At 37.2% G+C, this 9,192-nt stretch overlaps 1 pseudogene across 1 annotated transcript; it reads right to left on the bottom strand.

The window, feature by feature from the left end:
• Positions 1-7,611: 7,611 nt before the first annotated feature.
• LOC308614449 (FUN14 domain-containing protein 1-like) lies at positions 7,612-8,220 on the bottom strand (annotated as a pseudogene). Its single transcript has one exon. The product of its transcript is annotated as an FUN14 domain-containing protein 1-like (transcript).
• Positions 8,221-9,192: the final 972 nt, after the last annotated feature.

The raw sequence follows: 9,192 nt of genomic DNA on the forward strand, positions 1-9,192 counted from the left end.
ACAAAAGCCCAGGACCAGATGGCTTCACAGCCAAATTCTATCAAACATTTAGAGATGAGCTAACACCTATCCTTCTCAAACTCTTCCAAAATATAGCAGAGGGAGGAACACTCCCAAACTCATTCTATAAGACCACAATCACCCTGATACCAAAACCAAACAAAGATGTCACAAAGAAAGAAAACAACAGGCCAATATCTCTAATGAACATACATGCAAAAGTCCTCAACAAAATACTAGCAAACAGAATGCAACAGCATATTAAAAGGATCATACACCATGATCATGTGGAGATTAACCCAGGAATTTAAGGATTCTTCAATAAACGCAAATCAATCAATCAATGTGATATACCATATTAACAAACGGAAGGAGAAAAATCATATGATCATCTGCAATAGATGCAGAAAAAGCTTTTGACAAAATTCAACACCGATTTATGATAAAAACCCTCCAGAAAGTAGGCATAGAGGGAAGTTACCTCAACATAATAAAGTCTATATATGACAACCCCACAGCCAACATCGTTTTCTTTTCTTTTCTTTTCTTTTTTTTTTTTTTTTTTTTTTTTGCAGTACACGGGCCTCTCACTGCCGTGGCCTCTCCCGTTGCGGAGCACAGGCTCCGGACGCACAGCCTCAGTGGCCATGGCTCACGGGCCCAGCCTTTCCACGGCATGTGGGATTTTCCCAAACCGGGGCACGAACCCGTGTCCCCTGCATCGGCAGGCAGACTCTCAACCACTGCGCAACCAGGGAAGCCCCCACGTCGTTTTCAATGGTGAAAAACTGAAACCATTTCCTCTAAGGTCAGGAACAAGACAAGGTTGTCCACTCTCACCACTATTATTCAACATAGTTTTGGAAGTTTTAGCCACTGCAATCAGAGACAAAAAAGAAATAAAATGAATCCACATCGAAAAAGAAGAAGTAAAACTGTCATTGTTTGCAGATGACAAGATACTATACATAGAGAATCCTGTGCTACCAGATGCTACCAGAAAAGTACTAGAGCTAATCAATGAACTTCGTAAACTAGCAGGATGCAGAGTTAATGCACAGAAATCTTTCATTCCTATACGCTAATGACGAAAAATGTGAAAGAGAAATTAAGGAAACACTCCCATTTACCACTGCAACAAAAAGAATAAAATACCTAGGAATAAACCTACCTATGGCGATGAAAGACTTCTAGGCAGAAATGTATGACACTAATGAAAGAAATTAAATGCCATACAAACAGATGGAGAGATATACCATGTTCTTGGATTGGAAGAATCAACATTGTGAAAATGACTATACTACACAAAGCAATCTACAGACTCAATGCAATCCCTATCAAACTACCAATGGCATTTTTCACAGAACTAGAACAAAGAATTTCACAATTTGTGTGGAAACACAAAAGACCCCTAAAAGCCAAAGCAATCTTGAGAAAGAAAAATAAAGCTGGAGGAATCAGACTCCCTGACTTCAGACTATACTACAGCTACAGTAAGCAAGACAGCATGGTACTAGCACAAAAACAGAAATATAGATCAACGGAACAGGATAGAAAGCCCAGAGATAAACCCACGCACATACGGTCACCTTATCTTTGATAAAGGAGGCAAGAATATACAATGGAGAAAAGACAGCCTCTTCAATAATTGGTGCTGGGAAAACTGGACAGCTACATGTAAAGGAATGAAATTAGAACACTCCCTAACACCATACATAAAAATAAACTCAAAATGGATTAAAGACCTAAATATAAGGCCAGACACTATAAAACTCTTAGAGGAAAACATAGGCAGAACACTCTATGACATAAATCACTGCAAGATCCTTTTTGACCACCTCCTAGAGAAATGGAAATAAAAACAAAAATAAACAAATGGGACCTAATGAAACTTAAAAGCTCTACACAGCAAAGGAAACCATAAACAAGACAAAAAGGCAACCCTCAGAATGGGAGAAAATAGTTGCAAATGAAGCAACTGACAAAGGATTTATCTCCAAAATATACAAGCAGCTCATGAACTCAATATTAAAAAAAAAAAAGCCAATCCAAAAATGGGCAGAAGACCTAAATAGATATTTCTCCAAAGAAGATATACAGATTGCCAACAAACACATGAAAGCATGCTCAACATCACCAATCATTAGAGAAATGCAAATCGAAACTGCAGTGAGTATCACCTCACACCGGTCAGAATGGCCATCATCAAAAAATCTACAGACCATAAATGCTGGAGAGGGTATGGAGAAAAGGGAACCCTCTTGCACTGTTGGTTGGAATGTAAATTGGTACAGCCACTATGGAGAACAGTACGGAGGTGCCTTAAAAAACTAAAAATAGAACTACCATATGACCCAGCAATCCCACTACTGGGCATCATATACCCTGATAAAGCCATAATTCAAAAAGAGACATGTACCACAATGTTCATTGCAGCACTATTTACAGCAGCCAGGACATGGAAGCAACCTAAGTGTCCATCGACAGATGAGTGGATACGGAAGATTGGCACATATATAGAATGGAATATTACTCAGCCGTAAAAAGAAACAAAATTGAGTTATTTGTAGTGAGGTGGATGGACCTAATCTGTCATACAGAGTGAAGTAAGTCAGGAAGAGAAAAACAAATACTGTATGCTAACACATATATATATGGAATCTAAAAAAAAGGTTCTGATGAAAATAGGGGCAAGACAGGAATAAAGATGCAGACGTAGAGAATGGACTTGAGGACACAGGGAGGGGGAAGGGTAAGCTGGGATGAAGTGAGAGAGTAGCATTGACATATATACACTACCAAATGTGAAATAGATAGCTAGAGGGAAGCAGCTGCATAACACAGGGAAATCAGCTCTGTACTTTGTGACCACATAGAGGGGTGGGATAGGGAGGGTGGGAGGGAAGGGATATGGGGATATATGTATACATATAGCTGATTCACTTTGTTATATAGCAGAAACTGTATAACAGTTGTAAAGCAACATTAGAATACTCCCTAACATTGTAAAGCAATTATACTCCAATAAAGATGTTAAAAAACATTTTAATAAATAAATAAAATACATCAAAAAAGAAAGGAGAAAATAATTCTTTTCACTGTGAATATTAAGGAAGCTTCCAATCTATAAAGAGATATTTAGGCAAGGGTCTCCCTAAATAAATGTGCACAGAATTTTAAAGGTATTTTTTTCCAATATTAAGCAGAAAATGATATAACCACTTTATACCTAGATTGCTATCTTTACTGACAAGTTTCTTTGAATTTTATTTTTTTATTTACTGACATTTTTATCTTGCAAATGCCATAGATATTTTTTCTAGGAGAAAAATATTTTCCATTACTTCCATAATTAATTTAGATATGGTGAGTCCCTCTCCTGGAAATAATGGTTTTTTTTCAGTGAGAAAGAACACTGGCTATATCCGCAAAGGACCACCAACTGAGAAGATACTGAGAGGTTTCTGAAATTTGAGATCAGGGCAGATTTTAATCATTCGCTTTGCTACTTTGGGAACTTGTTAGTGAATTTCTCCAAAGAAGATATAGAGATTGCCATCTCATCATTGACATCAGTATATATAATTACATTTAAAAATCTTTATTTAGCCAAAGGTAAAATCCTAATCATCATCACCCAGAGAAAAGCATAACAGACCAAGTTACAGACTAATCAATCTTGAGTTACTGGGAACGCATGCCTTACTGAGGTTGCTCTGAAGTTGATCACTTTGGGAGGGGAGAACAGAGTGTCCCAAGAAGGCTACTTGGTATCACGACCTAGGCAGGGTTGGTGCAAGGAAGACCCAGCCATCAAATCTGGTTGAAAGCCAACCTGGCAGTGCTGAGAGTATTAGTGTACAAGACCAGTAATTATAGATCAAGATGTTGTAGAGAAGGATGGGGAAAATACGATTAAGTAAGGCATTTGGTATTAATCAAGGCTAAAACATAGAGCATCTTTGAATCAGAGGACAGTGGAGAGTTCCCTAATTAGACCGCTCATTGAATCAGGAGGCTCCTCTTCCATATTCCCCAAAGGTGGCTATCTAATCTGAAGACCACAAAACCAGTAGAGCACAAGGAATAAGCAAAAAGTTCTCCTCATGTCCTTTGAGCTTTTTTAAAAATTTATTTTGTAGATACATCAGTAACAAACATCCAGTATCCTGAGTGTGGCTGAGGAAAATCACCCCACTGCACAGATTGGTGCCCCATCAAAACATCTGTCTCTAACCCTTGCTGGGCCCTCAATACTACATGACCAGCCTTCTTATAGCCTCTTCCCTCTCTCTCTGCTACTCTCCTTGAAACCTTTCTTTAACCTCATTGGTCTTCTAACACCCTCACGTTACTCAGAGCAGATGAACTCAGCTTCCACTGTATACCATCCAATGGGGTGCATCCCAGATTCCTGAGCCCCAACAATCAAGTTTACACAATTGTATCTGGTTTCACCACCCCATCAGCATGGAGGAAGCATTTGCCTTTACGAGCCTGGCTTTTTCACCTCTGCTCTGATTTCCATTCCCTCCCGTCTCCTCAGGAGCCTTCCTTTAGACATCAGCACCTTGCTTTTGTGTCTTTAACGTGTCTTTTCTGCTGGTGTTTCTGTCAGCATTAAATATGTGCTTTGACCTTCTCATATTTAAAAAAAAACAAATTTGACCTACATTCCACTCTACTTAGCATCATCTCTTTCCCTTCATATCAAGCCTCTTTATTTATGCCTGTTTTCACTTCCTCAAGTCTCATTTACTCTTCAATCTCCTGTGATCTGGACCGAGTCATTCCCTCCTGCCCCCAGCCACTACCACCAAAGCTGCTCTAGCAAAGCAGTTTACTGAGACTCTTCTTGTTGAATCCAATAGTCTTGTTGTTTGTAGCCCTTTTCTTATTTGACCTCCCTGCAGCATTTGTCGTTGTTAAATAATACCTCCTTTTTAAAACTCCATCCTCCAGGGCCTTGCATGATTCAACTTCCTCCTGATTTCTTTCCTATCTTTATTGTGCTTATTAAATACATGGGTCCTGATTCAAAACAACTGTGAAAAAAATTACAACATTCATAAGACAACTGAAAATCTGAACATTACTTTTTTTATATATACAAAATACACATACTATGTATTTATATATATGTAGAAAAAATTCCAAAGGCTATGTATCAAAATATGGACAATGATTATCTCTAGGTACATCACATTATCGACATTCTGTATATTCTTTATGCTGATGTATTTTCTATAATAAACATATTTCATTCATATTGCATTTGAAATAAGAAAATGTTAAAAATCATCTTTTTTTGTGAGGGAGATTGGGGAGGGCTCTAAGAATAAAAAATAAAAATCAGTCAAAATGTCCTTACAAATCTTCCAAAGCCTAAGCCACAAAATATCTATATTCCACATACTCAAGTTTTAACAAATCTTGCAAACAACCTTTATGCCCTCAAACATAAAAGTCCCCATTTTAGGCAAAGGCAAGCTATAGGCTTTTCATTCAGGCCAAGCCCCACCAAGTCATTTCTGATGGAGCTTCTGATTCACAGGACTGCCATACGGAGAAGATTTTCTATAGGTTGACACCAACTCTAGCACAGTCATATGCTTTTCACATACTCATTCACAACATCAGCTGAATACCTATGGTGAGCAAAGCATTACACAGGGTGTGTCACAAGTTATAGATTAATTAACACCACACACAACTGCCTCAAGTAGCGTACAACCTCGTGGGGAAACGGCACGGACACGAGGCAGAACAAGGAGCATAACAGAGAGGAGAGTGTATGGAGAGAGCTGATAATATTTTACACTGGTATACAAATATTTTCAAACAAATCAACAAATACTGGGAAATGTATAGGTAAAAGATGAAGTGCTCTTTTTCACTTTTCATTCATGTTTGGACTCTGAAAGTAGTTATCTCTACAACTCATTTGCCACTAACTCGTATGCCAGGTTCTCCTATATTAGTATGTAACTTTTCATATAGGAATATTTTGTCTTTATTTGGGGGCAGACATTTTTGTGACCCCACTTTCCCAATGTATCAGACACAGAACAGGCACTATAAATATTTCCAAAATGAACAAACTGAGCCGGCTCCTACAGCCCCTCGCAGTAGCCTACCACACAATATCGGATAAAAGGTATCACGCAGATACGGCACACAGAAGCGCGGCCCAGGTTCTGCCTAACGTAGAATATTTTTCCCTTTTAATTCCACAGTCATGAAAAGCTAGGCAAGGCAGAAACAGAGAAAAGCTCAAAGAAGAAAAATTAAGTATTTATAAGCAAAATCTCTTCATATAAAGAAAGTCTTAGTTTTATTTAGCATTTTATCTGAGGCGCTGAGAGTAAAGGAAGAAAATGAAGATCAATCCCACATTCAATTTTAAGGAGTCCTGCAAAAATGAAAGCACACACACTGTAACAATCTTGAAAGTATGAAATGCCTTATGTTTACAATACACAAAAAATACTATAGGGACTTCCTATCAAAAGGAGATAGTCTGAGTATCTGCAAAGTCCTTCCAATCTGAAGATTCCAACACATGTTGTTCTGCTGTTTTTCCCAATTCCAACGTAGAACTCTGGACAAAACAAACAATACAAAAAGCTTTTCTAGGCCAAGGACGCTCTGAGGGAGTGTGATATCGGCCCTGAGAAACAAGTCAACTGGCCTAGTGTTGGGACCAACATAAAATGCTACCTAAAAAGCTGAAAGCCTCAGCATTTACATCTCAGACTAGATCAAAGAGATGATTCTCTTTAAACTACAATTTCATGATTATATAGAAAATCACTGTTCTTCAGACAATAAATTCATACTATACTACTAAGTATTTTAAGGTGATTTTTACCTCTTTGTAAAGAAAGGGTCAAAATAATAATTAGGACTTTTTAAAATGAAAAACAAGGTTCACTCAAAGTTAATAAAATGAAACCGTGACCCAACTATATGTACCCTCAAAATAATTAATTCTACCCAGGCTGCCAAGATAAACAAATGAATAAAAAAATTAGAAGCTTATATACAAGAAGATATTTTTACAGCTATAGACATCAAAAAAAGAAAAAGATCTTTAGACATGTAGTATTTCCCTAGAAGAGCATTTCCCTAGAAGAGCATTTACTATAGTTATTACATAGCAAGCAAAGTAAGAATTGCAGGAAAAAACAACCTAAAAATTGGTATTAAATTTGTTTAATATCTTTAATAATTCTATTATTTGTAAATCCTTCCATAAAAGGGCATTACAGTTCTTCAGTTTATTGCAAACATATCTTTAAAAAAAAGTCAGCCCTACTGTTGAGGCTATAATACAAATTTTTAAATTATTGGCACTATACTAAAAAGCACAATTGAGAACATCTTATTTAAATAAAATGAGGATGATACTTCACTGGGGAATATAGCCAACAGATTTTTTTTCTCTCTCCATATTTACATCGGATGGTGGTGTTTTATAGGCAAATTTTAAGCAAATGCAAGTTTTTAAAAAATAATGAAAGCCATGTTTTGCTCAGGAATACTATTATACACAGATCATATAGATTGTTTTATAGCAGATACTAGTCTGCCAAATTTCAGATGGCAAAATGCTAAGCAGTGAGTTTGGTACCGTCCAGCTAGTTGTTACTTGTCATCCTGGAGAATCTGTCAATGGGTAATGTTGAGACCATCTTGTCACCACCATTTCTCTTCTCAGAGGTGACTCCACTATGATAGAACATTCATATCCTTAAGATGCAAGGCCTAGCAAAAAGCCTCCCACAAATCCACTGGATATCACAATGTTCTGTTTAACAAATTCTGTTGCTTCTTCTATTATATTGTTGATTTCAGGTGCTGCCTTATTTGCTCGTTTCTTAATCTGTCTTTTTGCTTTGTTTACATCTTTTTCAACTCTCTTCCAGCCAATTGGCACATAGACACTGTGACTGGAAATCTGAAGGAGAAGAAAGCCACCACCTACTGCAGTTGCTGCAAGTTTTCCAACTTTCTGGAACAAAAATCCCGCACACCAGCCACTCACTCTACCCATTACAATCTGGGTGGCTACTGAGTATTTTTCTACCATAGGTCCGGAACTGTGGCCAAACACTCGATTCCACCAGTGGTGTCTTCTTGCATATTCAGTTAAATCCAACACTTCGTAAGAGTCATATCACTTTCATATTCTTGGGGAGGGGCGTTCTGGGTCTCCATGATCTACTTTTTTTTAAAATAATGCAAGCTGCTCAAACCCAAGATAATGACCTTTAATATGAGAGTACAAGATTTTCAGTTATAGAACAAAGGTGGGGATAAGGGGCCTGAGACAACACCTAGACCAACTCCCTTCCATCAGATCCATTTTATAGATTAGGAAATGGAGGCACCAGGAAGTTAACTGAATTACCCAAGAACATATAAATAGTATTTGCCTCTTACCTTTTATGAACAATTACTCTTTATGTGATTATATTAAGGAATTATTAACTCATTATAGTATGAAAATGGTATTGTGGCTATAGTAAAAAATCTTATTTATTGGAGATAAATACTGAAATATTTGTGGCTGAAATGATATGATGGCTAATATATGCTTCAAAATAAGATAGAAGTGAGGTGAATGAATGAATAGGTATAGATGAAACGAGATTGACCATGAGCTGCTAATTACTGAAGTTGAGTGATATGTGTCTACGATTTCATCTTACTCCTCCATCTTCTTTTATATGTGTTTGAAATTTTCAATCATTAAACAATTTTTAAAATAAAAAACTCTATAGTGGATTTTGATTTTGACTATGATAGACTAAATGGTACCTGTGGTAAACAAGCATAAAACTAGAAAAATATATGAAACAATCATTTCAAATGTTGGACAAGAGGCAGTGCAGGATTGTGATCCCTGATGGAAGGGAAACAAATGATGTAAGTTGCACATCACCCTTGTTTTCTGACCGGAGATAATTTTCACTACCATGATGCAAGGATGGGGAACCCAAACAGAGCTGGTAGTCTCACTGAGCTGAGGAAACATAGTTTAAAGTTCAAAGGTGTTGAGATGAATGGAATTTTCTCAGAAAGGAGGGAGCTTCACAAAGATACTCTAGAAATCTGCATGAAGTTCCCCTTATAACTTCTACTGAATTCTTAGCTGATCTTGCACAGTCCAAGACTCCTGAAGGCCAA

Source organism: Mesoplodon bidens (assembly GCF_964165515.1).
Source record: "Mesoplodon bidens genome assembly, chromosome: 3".
Lineage (NCBI taxonomy): Eukaryota > Metazoa > Chordata > Mammalia > Artiodactyla > Ziphiidae > Mesoplodon > Mesoplodon bidens.